Source organism: Arvicanthis niloticus, chromosome 18 (genome assembly GCF_011762505.2).
Source record: "Arvicanthis niloticus isolate mArvNil1 chromosome 18, mArvNil1.pat.X, whole genome shotgun sequence".
In the NCBI taxonomy this organism is placed as follows: Eukaryota; Metazoa; Chordata; class Mammalia; order Rodentia; family Muridae; genus Arvicanthis; species Arvicanthis niloticus.
The window spans coordinates 43,158,531-43,182,625 of record NC_047675.1 but is presented as its reverse complement, the minus strand read 5'-3'; the positions used below and the strand labels follow the sequence as shown (position 1 = coordinate 43,182,625).

The 24,095-nt window shown below is 49.5% G+C and overlaps 1 protein-coding gene and 1 long non-coding RNA gene across 2 annotated transcripts in view; both read right to left on the bottom strand.

The window, feature by feature from the left end:
• Nucleotides 1-24,095, bottom strand: part of Cmip (c-Maf inducing protein) — a 200,999-nt gene that overhangs the window by 138,351 nt on the left and 38,553 nt on the right. The gene's annotated exons all lie outside the window — the stretch shown is intronic.
• Nucleotides 22,871-24,095, bottom strand: part of LOC143434986 (uncharacterized) — a 38,322-nt gene continuing 37,097 nt past the window's right edge. Inside the window, exon 3 of the long non-coding RNA XR_013104908.1 lies at nt 22,871-23,106. This is a non-coding gene — a long non-coding RNA (uncharacterized LOC143434986). The remainder of the gene's footprint in view (nt 23,107-24,095) is intronic.

The following is a 24,095-nucleotide window of genomic DNA, read 5'->3' as shown; positions in this document are numbered from 1 at the left end:
AGAGACATGAATCTGCCAGAGAGCACACAGCAGAGAAGAGGCGAATGTGGAGTACACAACCTGGCAGAAAAGCTCCAGGCACTCAGCAGGTAACGGTCCAGTCTGTATGAGGCCATTTGGCCAACAGTATTCCTAAAAAACTGGCAACTGCTACAAGCAACAGCTTTGGTACACTCGTGCACACATGCACACACTTGTACACACACACAAACACATTCTCTCACATGTTCTCTTATACACACACACACTCTCGCACATGCTCAGACACATATGAGCTCACACACACACGGTCTCTCACACACTTTCTCTCACACACACACAGACTTTCATATGCACTCTACCACACACTCACACACACACACACACTTAGACATACACTTTTCTTCCCTCCCTTCCTCTCCCTCCCTCTCTCTCTCTCTCTCTCTCTCTCTCTCTCTCTCTCACACACACACACACACACACACACACACACACACACACAGAGTACCTGAGCACAGTCCTCCAAAATTGCAGCTGTATCACCCCAGCGCTGCGGTCCAAGCCACAAGGCCAGCTTAATGCCAGCTTTAGTCACGTCCGCTCTGGAAATGGCCCCTTCGATGTGGATGTGGGCAGACCTTCCTGTCCCCACCTCATTGCTCTGAGGGCTGAAGAAGGCATGAACATCTCTGAGAGCCTCTTCCAGCACTTCACGAAGGCACGCCCATGGTCCATGCGCTGTGTTGAGCCATGGGAAGCTTCTTGCATGCGGCACGTTCATGTCACATCACGTGTGTGGAGGTCAAAGGACAACGTTGTAGGGGTTGGTGTTCCTCTTCCACCACATGGGTCATGGAGATTTAACTCAGGCCATTATGCATGGCAACAGGGGCCCTGACCTACTGAGCCATCTTGCTAGCCACACGTTGTTGTTGTTGTTGTTGTTGTTGTTGTTGTTGTTGTTGTTGTTGCTGTTGATTATGGTGGTAGTGAAGGTTGAGGCAGTGGCAGTGGCAGTGGCATCATTATACAGGGTAAGATGCTGGCAGTTTCTGGTTTATCCTAATGTCTACGCTCCTCAACCTCCAGTTAACAGATAGTAAGTGAGGCTTGGGGAAGTTCAGAAATCCTCAAGATAAGCGAAGAAGCGAAGACTGAGAGGATTAAAGCTCATTTCTGCCTGGTTTCAGGGCCCCAAGGTCCTCTCCTTCCCCTCACCCTTGCAGATTCTCACCTCTGCAGGGCTCTGGAAGCCAGGGTTGGTGCAAATAGATGGGCATACAAATCTGAGAACCTGCTTCCTCTGCTGCCCAAGACGTGAGTGAGAGAGGTTGGAGCTGTGTGAGAGCATTCCAACTTCCGCCCCCAAACTGAAGGGTGGAGAGAAGGGAATCATGGAGGTTTAAGGTTTTCAATCAATACCAACAGATGTGCACACAATTGGACCATCATCGAATCTGCCTTAGCCTTGTTGGTCAATGCTCGCTAGGGACAGAATATGGGATGCTCACACAACTGTGCAGGTGGGGTTAGTAGCAAGCATACCTATATGGTCAAGCACCCAGCGACCTAGATGGTTTTTCATTCCCATTCCTTTCCTTGTTTGCACAGTTCTTTCACCAAGACGTAGTCCAGCCTGGGTCCCAGGGGAACTTTGAAAGCCAGCTCCTTCCAAACCTATGATCTGTTCCGAAGAAGGTCAGGGTGCAGGTCAGGACATACAATAATTCCCCCACCGGAAGGCCCTGGTCATTAGCCACCATGTTGCCATTCCCTAGTTCCCAGTTCTGCACATTAGCCAGCCCTCTGGGACAGGTAAGCTGACCCTTAGCAAATGGTGGGTCACAATTTCAAAATGATGACAGACAGACCTGCTGTTGCTCGGCTGTCTTCAGATCTGAGAGAGCTAAAGAGGAAATGCATGAGGTAATCCGTGGGGGCTTTGCCCAGTAGACAGTTCAAAGCAGACTCAAGAAATAGCACCCTCCTGACTCCAGCCTTCCAAAGAGCAGGGCACCTTCCAACAGCCACACGCCCCACCCCTTCCACTTCCAAACACATGCATGTGTGCACACAGTCAACCATGCTGGCACATGGGGACCCCTGGCATTCACTTTGCCTTACGAAGAAATTCCACACCTCCTCCCCACGTTCATTTTCCTAGAAAATCCTCCACCAATAAAAGGTTCCCGTGGCCAGGGCAGGAGGTCAGCCCTGAAATAGACGTCTCATGCCACTGCCAACTCTGTGCCATGGCTACATCTTTCTTCCAAGTCTCTCCAGACTTGGAACTCCAAAACTGCCATTCCCAAGGGATGGGATCATTTCCGACCAATTCCCCAGAGAGTCACCACTGCCCTAGAGTTCCGGGGAAAATCCTCTCTATCTCCCTAAGGTGGCCAAGGGAGACTCCAAGGTCTTTTGCTTCCCGAAAGCAGCTTATAATTTATTTGGCAATTATGGCAAATGTAGCGGCTGTCAGTAAAATTCTAGTGGTACAGAAAACAGGAAGAGATGAAAAGCCCCAAGTGCCCTGTTCTCTCCCCAACTCCTCTCTCAGCCCCAGGGATCATCCCTCTTGACAGCACAAGGTGTTCTTGGGTGATTTTTTTTTAAGGCATTTATACACCTTTCTGATACCTTTGTTCAACACTTTTGTATGATAATGAGTCTTGAAGAATGGCAGGTTTTGAGACCTATCCACAGATGGGCATGTTAGATACGTGGCAACTTCTGTCATGGCTACATCCTATTCCATTGGGTATGCACGGTATAATGTACCTACCTACCTGTGCTTTCAATAATAAGAACCTTAACTGCTATTTTCTTTCCTATTGTGTTTCAAATGTTCTATATATGACATATATCATATATATGGCATATATGATATGTTATAATACACCATATAACAGTTACATATGTGTGCATGTATGTTGGTTGGTTGGTTTTAGCTGTGTGCATGACTGCATGAGTTTATGTATGTGTGCCGTGTGCCCGTAGGAACTCATAGAGGTCAGAAGGAGCATCGGATCCCCCGGAACTAGAGTTACAGGCGGTTGTGAGCCACCATGTGGGTGCTGGGAACTGAGCCTAGGCTTCTGTAAAAGCAGCAGATGACCTCATCCATTCCTTCCTTCACTGTACTATATGCATCCTTGGGCACACCTCTCTGGCCACACAGAAGGATTCTTTTAGGAAGTCACTCAGAAGCTCAAATACCTAAAGCCAGGCACTCGGTCACAGCTGTGGTATCAATGAACAAGCCTGCCCTGCCTCTGTCCCTATGGAGCCTATAGCTTACTTGAAGACAACTCAAGAAGCCATCAAGCCAGAAAGAGATACATCATAGCTGGGACCCAAGAGGAACCAGGGCAAAAATGAAAGGCCCTAGCCGAGAGAGGACAGAGCGTTAGCGTGTTGCGGAGAACGGCAGTGTGAGGGATTCCAGGCCTGTGATATAGCATGCCCTCCAGAGAACAAAAGGTGAACAGAGTGGTTCATCTGGGCACAGAAAGTTTCAGCACCCTGGGGAGGGCGCTGAGCAGCCACAGCCAGAGGGTAGGAAGGTGAGGAGACAGGAGCTTGATCTGTATCTCTGAGGGAGTCTGAGAGAGTCAAGAATAAGCCACCCACCTGAGACACAAGCCCAGGCTGCAAAGACAGGTTGCAAGGGAAAGCCACGTCAGCAGTTTGGCAAGAACTTTAGGGAGTCTCCATGCGTGGCAAAGGGCAAAGGTTAAACGAACAGCTGGAGTCAGGTGACAATGAACCTCAGGAAAGTCAGCCATGGAATCTTCGCTGGCTGGATCAGCCAGGGTCTAACCAGCCACTTAGGTATCCAAACTGTTGAACATTAACTTTGAGAAGTGGTTACATGGGTGACAGCAGTCACTAGACACAGACAAAAAAATAAAATAAAATAAAATAAAAGGAGGCATCGAGAAACCCAGAGATGGAGGGCAAGTGGAGGAAGCTGCCCACACTTCTGTATTGGAAGGACTGAGGTGTGTTGTTGAGGGTGGGAGATACAGGGGCTAGGGCTAGGGAAAACAGTGGAAGCCAGGCCTCAGGGAGGGAGCCCAGGGGTGGCTGGGCTGCTTCTGAGGCTTACTGAGACTCTTCAAGCCTCCTTGCTTAAAGCACAAGTGCATGGACCCACACTTCATTGGCCAGCCTGGGCCACAAGTGGTAATCAGAAGAACATGAAACAGACCCAAGGGTAGCTTCCTACTGATCTCCAGGACTGCCTGGTGGAGCACACACAATGGAGAAGAAAAAACATTGGTGGGCTTCATTTCAAACACACACACACACACACACACAGAGAGAGAGAGAGAGAGAGAGAGAGAGAGAGAGAGAGAGAGAGAGAGAGAGAATCTTCTAAGACTAGCATTCAGACTGATGAATCATTCCTCAACTTATAGACCCTACACCAACATTCAACCTACATTCAACAGTATACAATAGTTCTTCTGTGAAACAGATGCTCATTGGAGCCAATTCAAACCCTGTGTTGACACCAAACAGGACCTCTCAACAAAGAGATTTAGCTTATCATTAGCTTATCATGAGGCCTCCCAGCTCAGAGGAAGAATAAGGGTTCCCTTTACCCATCCGGCTTCACCCCTCATGCAGCCTGTGGCTGGATTCAAGAGACACTGGTTCCTCTAGGTTTCCTTTGCTTCCTGCCTCCCTGGCAAGAGGCAAGTGGGCCCAAAGGAAAAGGCATCATGGGATGTCAAGGCCTTGCCAAGGAATCAGCCAGGAAACCCTGGGGTACAACTCGATCTTGGGCCACAGCTGGAAGACAGAAGGCTGTGATCTGCCCGTGGCTGTTGGGACACACAGCAGATCCTCAGCCATAATGTCCCAGGGTGCTTATCCCTGGAAAGGGAGCCTTGTGGTACCTATTCTGACAGGTGTGAGCATTAATGACACTGAGACCAGGATCAGTGATATCAAGTCCAACCGTAGCCATCATCCATAGGCGGGCACCTTCCTAAGGACTTTGTTACATTGATCCTTGATCTTTTCAAGAGTCCTTGAAGGTAGGAATATATTGTGTATAACAGATGTATATAATAGTACCATAGCTTATCCCTAGAAACACACACGGTGAAGCACGCCTGGTTGGCTACAATCCTCCAGTCACTTCTCCCGGTGTGCAGGCTATGTGCGGAGCCATGCCAGAGCTCCCGCACTGTTCAAGAAATGAGCCTTCATCCAGGCCCAGTCAACTGTCCAAGGTAGCAGGCCAATGAGGAGCACCTGCTATGAATAACAGGCTTCCAGAACCCCATGCCCTCCCCCAAGTCAACCTGCCCTGCCCATTTGCTATACTCAAGCTGAGTGAATCCTTATGGTCCAAAAGCTCAATGCATCCTGATCCTCTGGAAGTGGCCATGAGCACTCCTCCGTGCCAGCCTCAGCCTCAAACACACAATGCAGAACACCTGCTGGCCTACCACAGCATCAAACATAAATCCGTTCCTCAAATAGAGCGGAAGTGTCGCCACATTCTAACCTCGTCTCTAGTGAGCGAGTGAAGCCAGTCTCCATAAACACAGTTATTTTGGAGGTGGACATTCTCAGGACACTGGGCGGGCTGGCTGCGGGGACTTTGGTGTTTGTTTCTTGCCGTTTTTAAACTAGCAGCGGTAGCTACAACAGAAATGTCTCGTCCGTTTTGGGACCCAGAAGACAAGAGCCTTCCTCCAGCCCCAAGATGGTGCTAGCCAGTGAAGCCGAGGCTAGCTAGCCAGTTCGAAGGATTGAAAAGTAAATGCTGTTGCCAATACAACAGGGCAAAGGCTTCATGTAAGGGGGTTACAGGCCAGCCCCCCTAGAGGATTAGGATGCTTGAATCACACCAGTAAGTCCCAGTAGTCATAAGATGACTACAGCCCTGCAATGCAAAACATCTCAGCCTGGAAATGGGACTCTGCTCCTCTGAGGAACAGCCAATAGGACCCCTGGAGCCACGGAGCAGCAATCAGGTGGGAAGCCCTAGTCAGTGTGCTGTGTGTGACCCCAGAGAGGTGTCCCAGTTGCTGCGGCAGAGGATCAAAGGCCAGCCCTGTGTGGAGCTAGCCTCCTGGAGAGTGTCCGGGTGGAGAGGCATCCAATCTGGCCAGGTGGTGGGACAGATCATCTTTCAGGCGACAGCTGTTTCCGGAACACCTACTAGTTGTAAGGTTTGAACCAGCAGATCTGGCCTGCCTCCTCTACAGAGGCCTCTCCCTGGGAACTGGCCCTGAGACTGGAGGGAGGAGTTGCCTACAATTATCCTGCTGGGAAGAAGACCCCACATCCTGGGTCCTCTGAATGCAGACAGTCCTCTCACACAAAGGACTTTGCTTACCCCCTAAGAAGCTGTAAATGGTAAAGGGAATGGGCGTGCCAATTACTCTGGCTAGATCGTTACACCTATATTTTTGCCAGCGCTTCACAGTGTGCCCCGTGTAAGTATGCAGTTACTATGCACCAACGAAAACAAAGCAAACGGAACTCCAAAGAATCCCAACCAACTAGCTAAGCAGAGAAGAAAGCCCGGAAACAGAATCAAAGGGAAACAGTAAAGCCTCACTAGCCAAAAACCAGGAGATTCCGAAGCGATTTTCCTGAAAACAGACCAGAACTCAATATACACGCATCCCCAAACTCATTCTGATAGCAGAGACACGAAAACATGAGCAGGCCTCTGGAAGCCCCTTACCAACTCAGCTATCAAGGCTACGATTTGATGTTTAAGGGTCTCCTTAATATCTTTCCTGTCCGTGCTGAGCGTGAGAGCACCCAAGGATCCAGAGAAGGAAAGCTCGTGTTAGGATCAGTCTATCTAATCCTAAAACAGGCTTCCGGTATCTACCATGTTCTGTAATTGCTAAGGGGAAAAAAAGGCTTACCAACGTGTTGGTAATGATCGATAAAACATTAGCAGAAGTCCCGATGGGGAAGTTGGCAACAGATGGGTCACCAGTCACATCCAGAGGACTGCCAGACACCAGGGTCTGTGGAGGGGAGCAACAAGGCCTCCCACAAAAACTCAAGCCTAGCCTTTCAAAGCAAATTGACCAATGCTCCGTATGAGCAATCTCCAATGGAGATGCAGTCTGAGCTGCTAAGAAGTGAGTTTGAAATTCTGCGTGGTAGCCACATTCTTTTTAGTGTGTGTGGGTGTGGGTGTGGGTGTAGGGGTGAGTATACATATATAAACACGTGTGTGCACACATGTAGAGGCCAGAGGTAAATAAACAGTGTCTTCCTCTATTCCTATCAAGTTTTTGAGACAAGATCTCTCACTGAACCAGTACATTCATTTAACAGAAGTAAATGGCCCGGAAGCTCCAAGGATGCCGTTCCTGTATCCCTGTAAAATTCAAGTTCTCATGCCAACATAACAGACACTTAACTCCTCAGACTCTATTGTCTCCTCAGGCCCTAGGAGCTAGCTACCTTCTTAACAAAGTGAAGCTAGTTATAACAGCACATTTTTTTTTACCCCAATATAGCCAACACCTTATCATTCCAACATGTAACTTACTTAAAAAAAAAAATCTGTAAGTTGGTTTAAGTTATTTTTTTCTATACAAAATCTAAAAATCTGATGTCTATCTGATGTGTTGATACATTTCCATTAGGACCACCCACAGTTCCAGAGCTCATAGGCCACGTGGGTCCGGGGACTGTGGGACAGCACAACAATGGTTGAGAACCAGAAACTCACAGGAAATATAAGGCTCAGTGGGAATCCTTAATGACACCGTGAAGAAGGATCAGCCAAGCCTCCATATGGAAAACCATGCAGGATGGACGCCTGCTTTGAAAAAAAAAAATTTTAAAGTCCTCTAGAGACTTAATAAGACAACCATGTCTGGACTCTTATCTGAACAAATCCATGGTGAAAATAATTTAGGAGACAATTAGAGGAATGAAAATATTGTCTGGGTTTTTTTATGAAAGAAAATGACTGTGTTTGGTAGGTGTGACTTTATGTCTTTTAAGAACCCAGGCCAGATGCGGTGGCGCAAGCCTTTAATTCCAGCACAAGGGAAGCAAGGAGAGGAGAGACCAGCCTCGTCTGTCTATATAATGAGTTCCAAGACGGGGCTACATGAGAAACTGTCTCAAAGATGGATGGATGGATGGATGGATGGATGGATGGATGGATGGATGGATGGATGGATGGATGCATGCATGCACAGATACATAGATAAACAAATGACCCCCTACTCTATATACAACATTCAGATGGATGGATGGACAGACAGGCAGACAGGAAAGAACCTGGGCTCATTCAGTGAAGTGCTGGCCACATAAGCATAAGGAACTGAGTTCAGATCCCCCGCACTCGTAAAAGGCCAGCACTGGAGAGGCAGGAAGGTGCCTGGGGCCCCCTGGCCAGCTGATGTAGCCGAACAGGTTAGCTCCAGATGCAGCAAGAGACCCTGTCTTAAAAACTAAAATGGAGGGGGTTGGTGAAATGGCTTAGCCAAGAAGAAGAGCATTTACCACTAAGTCTGCGGACCTGAGTTCAGCCCTCAGAACCCAAAGAGTGGAAGGAGAAACAGACTCCTTTCGATTGGGTGCACACCTGCACAAACACATGCACATTGCAAGCAAACACACACACACACACACACACACACACACACACACACCTACTCTTTTTTGGAGATCACTTAAAGAACATCAAATAGTTCAGTGGCTGGGGCAGAGGGGTGTCCACACGTTAGCTCTGCCACAAGACAGGTCATGAGTGGGTTAACCTCTGGTACAGCTGATTGGTAGGTGAGTGAAGGGGCTACTTTACTCCTCTGGATCGAGGCACATGCTTTCCCCAAATGAAGAGTTGCGCTTCTGTTAATTAAGGAGAACCCTCTGTAACAGCTGCCCTAACAAAGCACCCAAAAGGGGCGGTGGTGGAAGGATTCTGGAATGCTTAAATCCTGGCTCTTTCTGTGGCTCCTTCTGTGACTTCAAGGATATCCTGCTAGTTACAGTGTCTCCGTTTACCACTAAGCAGGACTGAAATTCTGCCCCCAGGCCACAAGGGACTGTCCTAAAGGTTAAATAAAATCATCCAAGCAGACTGCAGACACCGCCAACAGTCAAGTGACGTTATTGGCATCACCATCTTCAGTAAAGAAGGTGTCACTCATAGGGTCCACCTGGGCAATGTCACTCTAATGAGTTGTGCCTTCCCATCCAAAGGCACAAAGGATCCCTCTGTGGAGCCCTTGGACAGATGCAAGGAGTTTCTGTCTCCATCAGACCTTGAGAACCGGAAGTCGTAGCTTAAAGGAGAGGCTATGAGGTAAAGCAATACTGGTCAATGCCCCATTAAGGCACTTAGCCTATAGGCAGAGCCAAAGTCAATGGGGCTTTTGGCAAATGCCCTGTCCGAGACAGAAGCAAAGCACCTTCATCTCAAACTCTACCACCAATGATATCAAAACGAGGCTCCATTTGGCAAGCAATGTGATTGAGGATGGAAGCTTTACTCCTACTGTGTCCTGCGCTCCAGCTCTCCAGGGCATTTAGCTGTCACCTCCTAAACGCTCAGGAAAGACAGGAAAACAGCACAGTGACCGGGCCAGGCATGTGCAGCTGGGGACAGAGGGTTTCCCAAGGGACACAAGGCCAAGCCTTGGGTGGTCCAGGCAGAATTCTGAGTCCCCAGGCCATCTGTGAAGCACAGCTCTGTTTACGTAGCCTCACTGCCCCAGACTCTCAGGACAAACGGAAGCTGTAGAAAGAAGGTCAGGAGAGGAGGCGCCCCAGAGCAGGGCTCTGTGAACACCGACCAGCTACCATCAGGAGGCACGGGTACGACAGTTGTGTTTTTTAATCAGTGAAAAATCCTAAATTCCAGAGCGTCAGAGGTGATAAAGAAAGGACAAGGGACCCTCTCCGTGAAGCCCAAGTTAAAATGCCCATGTCATGTCCACAACTAAGGGCACCCTACCTGAATGGCACAAACCACCATCACTCCTTGAGGTGGGGGTGGAGGGGAGCAGGAGGAAGAGCTCCAGCAAACTACCTTGTGCAAAGCCTTCTTCCAGCTATGGAGAAGGGCTAGTGAAAGCCCACTACAGAGCGGGTGACATGCGTTGAGGATGAGATAGGAAGACTAGTGTTAGCATCATTACCCATAAACTCTTCATGGAGACTGGTACCACTCGTTCTCCTTGAAGAATGCACCCTTCCTAAAAAGCAACACACACATGATCCCTCCCTGTCACAAAAGTCTCCACTTCGGAGGCAGAGTGAAAGGGGCCCTGAACTGTGCTCAGGAATTCTTTGCTGGCATCGGAGACTACCGCCAGGCACAAAGGGAGGGACCCACACGCCACACACCCAAACACCAAGTCCCGCTCTTAAGTGAGGTAGTTTTGGCTCAACTCGCTCGCTCGCCTCAGCATATCAGCATATCCTATCCCAGGGCGCCGGTTTGACTAAGCACATTCTAGAAACGGCCCTGGAATGGGAGACGGATCCCCACCCTGGCACCTGCTCAGGTCCCCGTAGCAAAATCTGATCACTCTGCAGCATTCCACGATCAGGCCAGAACAGTCAGCTAGTACCAAAGGTCACAGGGGCTTGGAAACACACCTCTTTGACCAGGCTGTCCTACTCTGAGACAAAGATGCTCGTGCATTCATCTCAAAGATGGACAGAGGACAGCCACTTGAAAGAGCCAAAGACTGGAAACACACCCATCTGCAGGAAGATGTTTAGATAACTTCCTAAGAAGGAAGAGTCCGTAGCCACAGAGAAGCCGGCAACAACCCGTTGTTATTGTTTAGACTGAAAACGGCCTGGGACGTGTGTATACAATTCTGTCATCTGTTTAAACAAGCATGAAAAAGAAATAGAATCTGTATGTGTTCGCTTCTGTATACTGAGACTAGACTACCTTGGAAAGGAAGGCCCAAGAATGTGTGCTTCTGTCCTCTGTGAGGAGGGGACAGGTAGCTCGGTCACAGGGTAAGAAAAAGGCCTGTCTCGCCACTGTGAACTTCAGTTACTAAAGAACATGGTGTGCAGACACGAGGACCTGGGTCCAGATGTCCGGCGCCCACATAAAAAGCCAGGTACGTCAGCACATGCTTGTTTCCGAGAGCAGAAGGAGCGTGCTCCAGATTCAGGGAGAGACCCTGCCTCAAAAAAGTAAGATTGGAAAGAGAGATAAAGATATCCAACCTTGACCTCCAACCTACACACGATCGTATGTAAACATGCATGCTCACACACACAGACACACACACAATCAATCAATCATCAGTAGAAGAATCTAGCCTCACAGTCTGGACCAATACCCCCCCCCCAGCAGCCCCACAACTGAGTGCTGCCGCCCCCCCTCCAACACACCCCCAAAGCCCAAAACCTCAACACAGAGCAAAGTACTGCACAGCCACCACCCAACCAAGAATTCCATTCAGGCCTCATGTTTAATCTCATAAGCCTTGTAAATTTCACATTCCACTCCAAATCCGTGCCTACTTTAATAGGGGAATAATATTTTAAACGGCTCCCTGGTTTAAATGGCTTAACCTCTGCCCCCTCGGCCAAATCTTCTAAAGTGAACTTGGCCAGAAAAGGGCTTCGAGTTCTCAATCGAGCACCAGTTAAACTCAGTCACCTTTCCACCTCATAGGAAACAAAAACCCCTCCCCTGCCAGGTCTCTGGGCCGCAGTTTTTAAATTACGTATTAGTTAAAGCACTCGACTGCTCTCCTCTTGGGTGGGCAGGTCAAATGAACACGTGAAGAAGACAGGACAGACACAACCTGGCTTTCTCCATCTCTCATGTCCCCACAGGCAGCAACACCCCAGTTTAGAAGGAGTTTCTGGTCCTCTTTGAAGTCTGCAGGGAAAGAGTGCACAGGACCCCCTGGAAATCTGAGGTGGGACAGACATCCTTTCTTCCGGGGAACATTCAGGAACAATCCACCATCAGCTTCAAAGACTTTACTGTTCTCTTTCCATAGGGAAGACCTTTGCCATCATACCTTACTGCCCCTCTTAAGCTATGCCTGGCACTGACACCCAGTTTCCAATGACCCTTCCAGGATACAAGGCCATATCTGTTTTGCTGCCTTTTTTTTTTTTTAAAGACCAATAAACTGCAGTTAAAGGATCAGATCTCACTATAGAATCAAACGGCCGAATGGAAGTAACCGAGCCAAGTTTCACTTCTCAAGAAACCAAGGTCAAGATCTCCCCGAGCTTTCTCCGAAGGGGGTGGGGAAGGGGGATGTTTTTCAAATCCCTTTTTTCCTGATGACTGTCTCCGAGCCCAATTCAGTAAGTGCTGTGGACTGGCTCCACTTGCCAGCCCAGAACGTCACAAACCTAGATCTAATCCCAGATAGGCCACTTGTAGTTGCGCAGCCTAGAAGAGGTCATTTAACCTCCCTCGGCCTTGTTCTGAGCCTCATACAAATTAATGCTATTCTGAGTTTCTCCCATAAATGGGGCTAAAACCAGCCCCACCTGCTCAAGTTGTCAGAGGATGAAGAGGAGACAGCGGAGTGACCAACACCTCTTACTAAGTATTCCATCAACAACAGGCTTACCCCTGACTCAAACAAGACATGTTTCAGCAAAGGGAGACCACAAGAGCAGGAGGGAAAACCTTACAGTTTTCTGACGCTCTCCCCAAAGCCTTCCCTCCCAGGGCCTGATGGGAAGGGAATCCAGACAAGCATTAACTCCACCAGTGTGGGGAGCAGAAGCCCAGTCCCACAGCCCCAGGCAAGGAAGCCTGCAGCCTGGGCTCTGCCACCTTCTAAACCCAGAAAGGAAATGGCAAATGAAACCAGCAGCTGTCCAAGAATCGGAAAACCCATCCTGGCCCAGAGGTCTAGGAACCTCACCGAAAAATTACAACAGTCCAGCTGCCCCTCCAAACAGGCTCACCCTTCCCGTCCCCACCTCCCTACAGGGCTCTCCGAATTAAAAGTACAGACACATGACGGGCCTCGGCCAAAGCAGGTGAAGAGTAGTAAGCTCGCTAGCAGAGTCCAGTGGCCCAGGATAAGCACAGGCTTGTGTAATAACAATTTTGGAGTTTTGGGTTTCTTTATTTAAAAAAACGAGAGAGAGAGAGAGAGAGAGAGAGAGAGAGAGAGAGAGAGAGAGAGAGGGGGGGCCACACACACACACACACACACATGTGAAGGGGGGGTAATTGTGTGACATTTGGAATTCTGGGGACTTTTCAGAGAGTACATAAGTTTTTGGTTGGTTGTTGGTTACTGTTGGTCACGGTTTGTTAAGTAGTCATGTGCAAAGAAGAAGCATACAAGAAGAAATCAGATATCCTGACAGAGATCAAATTTGCCCCCGAGGAAGCCCCCAGTCAATCAGCAGAAAGTAGTATAATGACAACTTCGTCCCCTTTCCAACCCCCGACTTTATTCAGGGATCTCTCTCCTTCCCCACTATCCTTTTTTCTCCCTTATCTAGTGTTAGGGGCTTGAAATGGTAGAAGGAGGAAGACCTCACAAGCAGCAAAGACCAGCTACAGGCATGCTCAAAGAATGCCTAACAATGTGTCCCTTGGAGAGCAGATCAACAAAGCCCTCGGCAGTGTACCCTGGACCATCTGGCCCAGTGTCAAGAAACTGACAGAGGGGGCTGTCTGTCATGCAGCAGGAGCCAGCTTAACTTGCTGGAACCAGGGGGTTCAAGAGCCTGGTCAAAGGTATCGTTTCTCACAACTCCTGACAGGGAGACCCAGGTTTTCCTGCTATTTCTAATCCACTGTAGAAAACATCACTGTAATGTCATGTTGCTATTCCCCCTGCTTCCTGGACTTGCTTCTTCACAGACTAACAACAAGCGCTTTGCAAGTCTAGTGGGGATGCAGGCCAGGAGCTTCCGGGTCAGGAGGGCAACTGAGGTGGGTTCAGGCCCCCACCACCTCTCTTCAGACTCTGAGAAAATAACCAGGCTTCACTACCAGTTTGTAAAACGAGGGGTTTCCAGTAAAGATTTAAATATATACCACATAATGCCAGCCAGAGTCTGGAGACATGCTCATTAGTTAATGCCAGCTGCTTACTCTCACTCTGTAACGGTGACATCTATGTCATAGGCAGGCCTAGTGCCTGGCTTGGGCATCTGGGCTATGATCACAGGCGTCAGGCAACCTCAGAGAACAAGAGAGAAGACGGAGATTAAGAATTCATTTCCACACACCCAGTTGGAGATCCGATGGCCAGAGCTGCATCTACAGAAGAGGGATGGGCGACAGGCCACTGAAGCCAGAAGGGATAACTCAGATTCTCTAGCACCACAGGAGAAAAAATCTCAACACATAGTTTTATCACCATTGTAGGAAATACCAAGTGAGTCTTTTCTACCAAAGACTACAAAATGTGTGTTTAAGAGCCAGGTGTAGTGCTTGAATCCCAGCACTTGGGAGGCGGAGACAAGTGAATCCCTGTGAGTTTGAGAATAGTCAGGTCTACACAGTGAGTTCCAGAATAGCCAGAGCTACTACATTACATAGCGAAACCGTGTGTGTGTGTGTGTGTGTGTGTGTGTGTGTGTGTGTGTGTGTGTGTGGTGGGGGGGGGGGGGTGGGAACCATGTGTGTAGGAAAAGGAATTAAAATCGTTTTTTTTATCTCCCTCACCTTGTGGGACTTTTAAGCAAGTACTCTAATTCCCCCACCCCCACCCCAGCAAGTAAAACCTTTGTTTACACAAAGGTCTTAGAAACTCATGGCCTGAAGCACCGAGGCTTTCCTCCCTGAAGCAGGGACCTCTTTCCCCTTCCAGTGAGCCAACTGAGTAAGACCGTGAGATCCGACCCCAGCCAATGGGGAAAGATGTAGCCACCACCACAGGAGCTAGAAGAAAAACCCCGGGGCACTTCCTGTCTCCGTGCACCGGCTATTCCCCCAAGCACACCAACCTCTTGATCAAGAGTCAAGTTTGTCTTGTCTGGACACTTCGGTTGGAATCGTGGTCTCTTTCTTTGTGACCTCTAACAGCCTTACGGAAGTCACAGTCAATGCCACTTGCAAGAGGCCTGAGGCTGGGCCCTTTTCATAAAATTAAGGATGCTTCACCATGAGATGGGTACTTTGGAAAAAAAAAAAAAAACAAGAAAAGTTTGGTCTGGCTAAGTGAGACGCTCACAGCCATCCGGTGACCCGGAGATAGGTTCTTTTCAGAACAGGTGGCCCGACTACCCTGCTTTTTTTCCTAAGGCTCAAATATTTTGTAGAGTATGAGATGACAATTTTACAAAGGGGACAGACACTCTTTAGCAAAGGGGATATCTCAGTCATCTTCTGCAACCACTGTACTTAGCAGGTCTGTAGAGAACAAATGGGGGATGAGGGGGCTCAGAGGCACTCCCCCTTGCTTATCACTGCCAGGGAAAAGGGGGAGAGTACACAAGCATGCAAGGCCAGAGACAAGGTGCAGCAGACATATAATAGAGACAAATGAACAGGGACTTGGGAACAGAAATGGCTGCACAGCCTGGAGACAGCCCTGCCTTAAGGCCTCTTCAAGAATCAATGTAGTAAAAGAAAAAAAGTTCTCACACACCAGAAAAACATTCCCCCACCCCCTCTTTCCAATTCAAACAAGAAGTCATCAATGGCCACACTGTGGTAATTTGCCAAACAAAGCAAAAAAAAAAAAAAAACATGCTTTGAATTTCTTAGAAGGGCGGGTCTCGGGTGCGACTTCTTCCCAGAGCTGCTGGCTCAGTCTGGTGTCTCCCCACAAATGCCTGGTGTGGGTGAGATGCTCAAGGACGCACCCCCCCAAGGCTGACCGACTGAAGACACCTCCGTTCTAAAAGAATAACCGAGCCAAGAAGACCATGGCACCCTTCCCTCCATGGCTCAAAGAGATCCAGTGCCATGCTGTCCCCTGAGGTCATTCTAAACAGAGCCTATGTGTACTGAAGATGGGACCCAATGGAGACGGAACCAGATGTGACTTGGTTGGCCATTTAACCAAGATGGCGGCGATCAGAAACTGGGTCTGCCGCAGTCAAAGCAGAAGCCGGGATCATCTATCTCCCTGATGGGCCTCCTGAAGAAGGCAACTTGGTGAGCACAGACCAGACTATGGCCAGCTTCCTGGGGCTGGGATCAGATGGGGGCAGGGAATAAGAGGGTAACAAGGAATAAATATAGCCAAAATACTCCAGCCTGGCCACCTGCAAGCAAGACAGGTGATGACTCATACCCCTGGACCTCAGCTTCCCCATCTGCATGGTGAACCTAGGTAGCAGCTGCCTCACAGGCCCGCAGCTCAGAACAAGACTTATCAGGAAGATGTCCCATGGGTATTTGCTCAGTAAGTCAAGTCGTTCAGTCAGGACTGGCCCTGCAGTCACCTTACTTCACAGGTAAGGAAATGTTAATGTTGATGACAGAAATGTACCCGCCCCCCCCACGCCACCCCCCAAGCAGGATCTCAAGACCAGGGTCTCGCCCCCTGCACAACTGCCCCACAACTTCACACACACACCATCCAGAAAGACAGCCAGCTCCACCCTTCTCTGTTCCCTTCAGGAATGCAAGACACATGTCAATCAAGCAGGAGGACCAAGGAGGCCAGAGCAACATGTGGCCAGGGCACTGCCAATGCTCCCCCTAGGGCCAAGAGCGGCTGGCTCAAAGAACTAGAGTCCCCTGAGGCTTCTCGCTGCAAACAAAATCAGAGGAACAGGCCCTAAAATAGGAAGGGCATCGCCTGCCCTGCGTCACAGCCACAGCGCGGTGTTCTTTGTTTTGCTTCCTGCCAAGTTACTCAATCTCAAAAAAGTCCTTTGCAAGATGAGCCTGAAATGCAACCCCTCCTCCGCCCCGCCCCCAGCCCATCTACTGGCCCGGTGGGACTTCACCAGCACAGACTTCCTGTTCTCCAGGAAAACTGGAGGTGCCCACCTAGAGTCTTGGGTTCTTGGTAGGTCCAGGCGTGGGGCTCCAGGAAGCACAGGAAGTGGCCAGCCTTTGCATATTTTTCAAAGGATAACCACCAGATTTGCTCACGGGGGCAGAAAAAAAAAAACTTTAAACATTCTTGAACATTTTTTGGCAGAGGGCACCTACACAAGCTGGCAATATCCCATCTCCCTGGGGTCTTCTGTCAGTTCAATTCATGGTGCCTTCGAAAGAAGCAGGTGCTTGGGCCTTGGGCACATGGAAGCCAGGAGGGAGGGAGAGGGGCAAAAGAGAGAAAGTATGACCGGCTCAAATTCTTACCCTCGGGAACTCACAGCAAGTCCATCACCTATATACTCAACTGGTGCAAGGTCGGGCACTGAACAACACTGTGCTTGTCAATAATCCATCACTGGATCCCATCTCTCCTGCTGAGCTACTGACAAGAAATGGTTGCTGGGAGAGGCAGAGTCATTTTCTTCAGTAATGCAGTTACTAGTAAGTTGTCCATCTAGTCCATAATCCTGTGCTATGTGCACACACACACACACACAAACACACACACGCTCACACGCTCACAGGCACACACACACCACCACCACCACGAAAGGAGAAGGTTAACATGGTAGAATTAAGGGGGATCAGATGGGGGCAGGGAATAAGAGAGTAACAAGGAATAAATATGGCCAAAATACATTATGTATAAAGTTATCAACAAACAACAAAAATTTAAAATAATAAGAGCCCAAATCCAAAAAAAAAAAAAAAAAAAAAAAACCTTAAATCACAGTAGTTGTGGCCTCATGTAGGAAATCCAAGGTAGAGAGTTGGTATGACCCAGTCACAGGGAGAACGTGGATCTGAAGCAGGTTGAAAGGCCAACTTCTCCCTGGAGGCTGGAAGAAATACCCACCCTACCTCCAAAGACACGGGTATGGGTACCACGCAGAGTATGCTGGGGTTGTGGCCAGGCCAGAGCAGAGGAATCTAGATGCTTCCAACATGGGGCCAAAATAGGAGCACCTCAGCAGCCGACAAGCCCAGACTTGAATCTGAGAGTTCAGAACAACAACTGCAGGCCCTGGGTTGGGCAGGGCCGGGCCAGGCCAGGCTGCCACACACCGAAGTAATCACAGGCTCTGCTTAGGGCGTTGGGAGAGGGGTGATCGTCAGGTCCCTGCTACAGCCTTGTAGGAAGCCTTCAGGCCCTATCCGATGTAGATCTACCTGCATTCCAGATGTGAAGTCTTGAGCCATCTACAAAGTCAAGTAGGTGCTCTGAATGGACATAGATGCGGAGCAGACAAATCGAAGATGCAGACGCTAGGTCGGGACTGCCTCCCGAAGTGAGGGACAAGCATAGTGAGGCAGTGCATGGTGAGATGGGAGAATCTGGACCTGCTGGAGTCACTTCCCAACCTTTGAATGAGAAAGCAAATGGCAAGCCAGCTCTAGAGGTCAGGGAAGGGGCGAGGTGCCTATGAAGTGCAGACACATGGAGACAGGCGTACACTCAAGTCTATGCACAAGTCCTCCGGTGCACAGGTCTGAGGCCCGCACATCCACGGCGTGGGGAAGAAAGGGCCCGATGTCGCATATGTGCACTGGTAAATATATACAGCTGTGCATGCAGGTGTTACAACATGGATGGGTTTGAGAACACGCACGCACGCACGCGTGCACACACACACACACACCACCACCACGGAAGAACAGCATTGTGCTAGACTTTGAAGCCCGTGCTGGATCAAAACTAGAATGGCATCTTGGCCTTGCTTCATGCAAGTCAGTGACCTAACCTCTCTGGCCTCAGTTTCTTTATCTGCAAAACGGGCTAATTATAGTGTCAACCTCCTAGTGTCATTAGTCAGGGCTCTACTAAAAGAGTAATGCTGAGCCAAGGCAGTAGCTCGGGTGGCGCTTATATAATGTGCCTGAGGTTGGTTTCCCTCCCTCCCCACCCCCCAAAAAAGTTGAGAAAGTCAGTCTTAGATACAAAAGGGAGGCTGCTAAAGACTCGGCTTCAAAATAAATAAGAGTGTATGTGGACAAACACTTGCACTATTGGATACACGACTTCTTACACTCCAAAAGAGATATGGAGCCAAGGGCAGAGTGTGCAGCCCCACTCGGGGGCTGGAAGTTCCAGGGTGTGCAAGAACTAATGGGAGGTATCTGCATCCACACTAGAGGGAAAGTTTACCCTCGTCTCCAGAATACTTCTCTTATAGAAGCTGACCAGGGAGGAGAGGTTGTGACAAATCGAGGGACACAGGGGAACTGTGTGACACAAGGCCCGTGCACGGGACACACTCTGTGCTGGCATCTGCTGCCTGATTTTTTATCAACCTCCTCCCCCATTGTCATCACAAGACCGAGTTCTGAGTGAGGCAAGTCCCCACAGAGGCCAACAGAAGTGATCATGGGGTTCCGGGGCCCGTGTACAACCCCGGAATCTCCTCCTGTCAGTGCATCCACTCTGAGAACAAAGGAATGGATGAACCCTGGAGCACAGGGAGGAGTGAGCTGGGCGCAGTCTAAAGGAACCTGAAACCCAGTGCCCATCAAACACGGGATGTAACAAAGGGGTACAAATGCTGCCATGAGAGTAGAAGGTGGGAACGGAACTCCCTTCTCCATCACCTGGAGCAGAGCAGGGTGCCAGGCAAGCAAAGGAAGTCATCCATATGGCTGTCAGCCTACAGCAGCTGAGGGACCAGTGATGCTCTATAGGGAAGGAGTTTCCAGGGTCCAAGCCCAGTGGCTTCACACGGGTCAGGGCACCAGGGAGTCTTCTGTGGAAATCCAGAAGGCTGGCATCCTGAGCTCCAAGTCCCGTGGGGTTGTAGATTAATGGGCTCTCAGATGCCAAAGGTGGAATACCCTCTCGGAGCTAGCCTAGCCAGGATGTCAGCAGTATGATGACTTATGGCCGGGGCTTGTCAGAGAGCGCTGTATTGTCAGGACCTGATGGAATAATGACAGAGTCCCATAGTCCGTTCTGGAAGCTACCAGCGAGGCTCAGGGTCTCTCTGGGAAGAACTAGGAGTCGACCTAGCTAAGCTAAGCAGCTCAAGTTGTCGGCTCACAGCTCTGGGAGGCCTGGAACGGCAGCCCAGCCTTGGCTCATTGCAGCCTGGGGTAGATTATCTGGTAGAACTATACTTCAAGGAAGCTAGGCCAGGCCAAGGTCTATGAAACATACTCAAGACACAAAGCATCCCACAGAAGGCATTTCCTTAAAATGGTAGCCCTTAGGGCTTGGCTTTGCCTGGCAGATGCTACCAGACCCTGCAGGCATTACCACTGCAGGAAGGGACCTTCAAATAGAACCCACCACCTCTACCTGCCCCCAAAGCCCTCCCTGGGGAGCCAGGGGCCTCAGCTATCTCCTCAATGAGATCTCCCACAGTCCAGACACCTAGGCCATCTCTGCCACCCTTTTCCAAATGCTGGATTCACTGGCCAGCAGAGGCTAGCCGGTCTATGTGCCAGGCTGTGGGAGATGTCCCAGGCATCATCTTCAGATTGCTTTCTCCCTCCTGAATCTGCCCTCTGGCCCTCCTCCTCTATTCTGTTAAGCAGAACATCCTTCTCACTGTCTGATGACACTTATCCAAGAAGTAGCCCAAAGGTGGAATAGCTTTCAAGCTGAGATTTCCCGGGCTCTGCCCCTGGCCCCAAATGTACTCTGGGGTCTCTGGGACCTGACACCTAGTTCAAACTGGATAGTGTGTCTTAAAGGGCTTCATCTCCATGGAGTCAGCTAAAGAGACACAGGACACCAAGTTCACTGGAAACCTATGGACAAAGTCCATCCAATTTAGAGCCGAGACTCCGCCCATGCTGGCGCCTGAGCAGCCGGGCAGCCACCACACCAGTGTGCACAGGCTTCATGAAAGAAAAGCACAGGTATGATTACTCAATCCAAAGCTTATTCAGCACACATCAGCTTAATATTTATTTTAAGGCCTGGTGGATGGCTCAGTGGTTGAGGAAGCTTGCCACCAAAAGCCCAAGGACCTGAACTCAATTCTCTTCTCGGGACCCGCAATTTCCGGGAAGGAAAGAACCGACTCCCATAAGCCGTCTTCTGACCTCTACACACACATCCTGGTGCATGCGTGCGTGTACACAAACACCTTACAACAAATACATGTAACAGAAAGTTGGAGAGATGTCTACTTTAGGTGACGGAATGCAATAAGTAACCATAGTGTTCCCTGTGGGTAGGTCCTGCTCTTGCTGGTCTCAGCAACCCTAAAGTGGGCTCATTACTACCCCCATAATACAGATGAGAAAACTGAGGCAGCAGTGAGCTCACTGCCCTGGATTTGAAAGGGCACAGGCCACATCCTCAACTTGTCTGACCCAGTACATGACTTCACCCACTTCTTTGATCCTACCCTCTCCCCAGTTCCTTCCCTTAAGAGACTGGAGGACAATTATCACACAAATGTAACATAGTTGAGGGAATGGATCTGAGGAATAGCAGTTCGCTGTCTCCTCGGCACAGGAGGTAGAAAGAAAACTGACAGCCACTGGTACCCTAAAGAGCAAGGGAACTCCAAAAGGGAGGGTCCTGGCTTCCAAGAGGAAGTGACAGATCTCACTGGTTGGTGTCTTAGACCTCTAGTCGCTTTGGTACTTGTCCAGCACAAAGGAGAAGAAACAGATCCAGGTTGGTCCAGATACAGGGACACCCGCCTCCTAGGAGAAGTAGCTTGGAGAACTCCAGGCAGGGGCTGACAGCAGAAAGACTGTGCTCTGGATAAAGAGCCACTCCAGCCACACCCATCAACCTCCCCACGTGGGTCCCGCCCTAAGCGGGCTGTCCCATCCCTCTCTGGACGCCAGGGAGGAAATCAGCAACTTCCTTCTTCACAGGAAATGGAGTGGCCACCGGCGGGGCTGTTTTGTTTTTCTCTACAGGTCCACTCTGGGCACGCCAGAGCTTATCCGAACTGTTGTAGCCCCTGGCCTCGTCACTCCCATTCACCACACCGTCCACTCTTGCTGGGCCCCATCCTCCTTCCCTTTCTACAAGCCAGAAGTCCCTCTTGGACCATGAAAGTCCATTCCCTGTGTGATGACAATAACCCTGGCGAGGACAAGTACAGGTGACTCTTGGTGAGTGTCTACCATGAGCAAGGGCCAAGCACTGGCCGCGAGGCCTCAGACAGCTTACATGGACCTGTTCAAGACCTGGCTTGCTTTATTAAAGCCTTAAAGTTCTGAGCATCAGTGTAGTCCTGGGTACCTATGTGGTCCTGGGCATGTGTGGCTACTGACATCATGTCAGTGCTGAGGGTCCGACATGGTGAGTCCCTAGACCGCCGACACACTGCACACAGCCCCCAAAGTCAGCTCCTCCGAAGTCCTCTTTCTTAATGCCCTACCTCCTCCAGGCAGGGTGTCCCTTCCTTCCAGAGGTAAGGGGTCACCCAGACTCCACAGTTCTGAGTGAGGAGGAAGAGGCCCTCGCTCTGCACCCAGACTCCACAGTTCTAAGTGAGGAGGAAGGGGCCCTCACTCTGCACCCAGAGCAGCCACATGGCTGCTTTCTCAGCTGCTAGGTCAACAAAGGGTAATTCTGGGACAGGATCCCGGCTCGCACATCTGCTCAATTCTCAGCACTCGCATGGAAACCATTGACGGGCCCTGATCTGAGTCCCCGGCTCGGGACACACAAGAATGATACAGACATATCTGAAATTAAACTCCACCTGGGCTACAAGGGGTGGGGTGTCTCCAACACCCCACCAAACTAATTCTTTTCCTTTACTCAGGAAACTCTTCAGAGAGCCAGGAGGTAACTGGCATGGAAGCTTCTGGAACATTCTTCATCCAGGTAGATGAGACTGTTTACATTTTTGACCTGGGATCTTCTATTATGTGCTAAATCACTGTCTTTGTTAGGGTTTCTACTGCTGTGATAAAACACCATGATCAAGACAACTTGGGGAGGAGAGGGTTTGTTTTATTTGGCTTATGCTTCTACATCATTGTTATCATTGAAGGAAATCAAGACAGGAACTTAAACAGGGGAGGAACCTGGAGGCAGGAGCTGATGCAGAGGCCATGGAGGAGGGCTGTTTACTGGCTTGCTCCTCATGGATTGTTCTGTGGCTGTCCTTTTGTTATTTCACAGGTTCGTCTTTCTTCCACTTTTCTTCACCCTCTTTTTCTCCAACCCCCTAACACTAGATAGGAGAGAGAGGAAAAAAAAAAAAGGATGGAGAAGAAAGGAGAGAGATCCCTGAATAAAGTCAGAAAGGGGGCAACATTACCGTTAGACTGCTTCCTGCTCATTAGGGGCATCGAGTTCCTTGGGGCAAGTTTGATCTTTGCCAGCAGGATATCTAATTTCTTCTTCTTCTAGCTGTTTCTTCTTTGCACATGGCTACTTAATAAACCACAACCAACAAAAACCAACAGCCAGCCAACCCCTGTCAACAACCAATAACCGCCAACCCTCGGCTCTCGTGTGTGTGTGTGTGTGTGTGTGTGTGTGTGTGTGTGTGTGTACCCTCTGAAAAGTTCCCAGAATTCCAAACACCACACAATTACAGAAGCTATCTGCTGCTGGCAAACCCATACCCCTGGTAGAGCACAAGGCAAATCATAGTTAGTTGCAACGGGGCATTATCCCCACACCTGAGATTGAAATGAAAACATATTCATGTATTTCTGGGTGGTTTGTTTTGTTTTGCTTTGTTTTTAAGAAACAAAAAATTCCAGAATCCTCACTATACTGCTCAGCCTGCTTCCTTAGAGAACCCAGGACCTCCAGCCCAGAGATGACCCAATCACAATGGGCTGCCCTTGCCCCCATCCATCACTAAGAAAATGTTCTGTGTGTTTGCCTGAAGCCTGATCTTACATAGGGCATATTCTCAATTGAGGTCTCCTCCTCTCTGATGATTCTCTAGATTGTGTCAAGTTGGCATAAAACCAGCCAGGACAATTTTTTTTTTTTGGGGGGGGGGGGCACACTCATGTTTGTTTGCTTGAAAGATTAAAAAAAATCAGCTAATAAATAAGTCATCTTTCCGAAAACGATCTAAGAGAAACCACCAGTCCATAGGCTACACCTGAAACTGAACCAGGTTGGGCTGGCTCTGGTCAACCCTGGAGCCATCAGTCAGAACTGGGACAGGGACTTGTCCTCCTGAAGTTTGGTTTCCTGTTG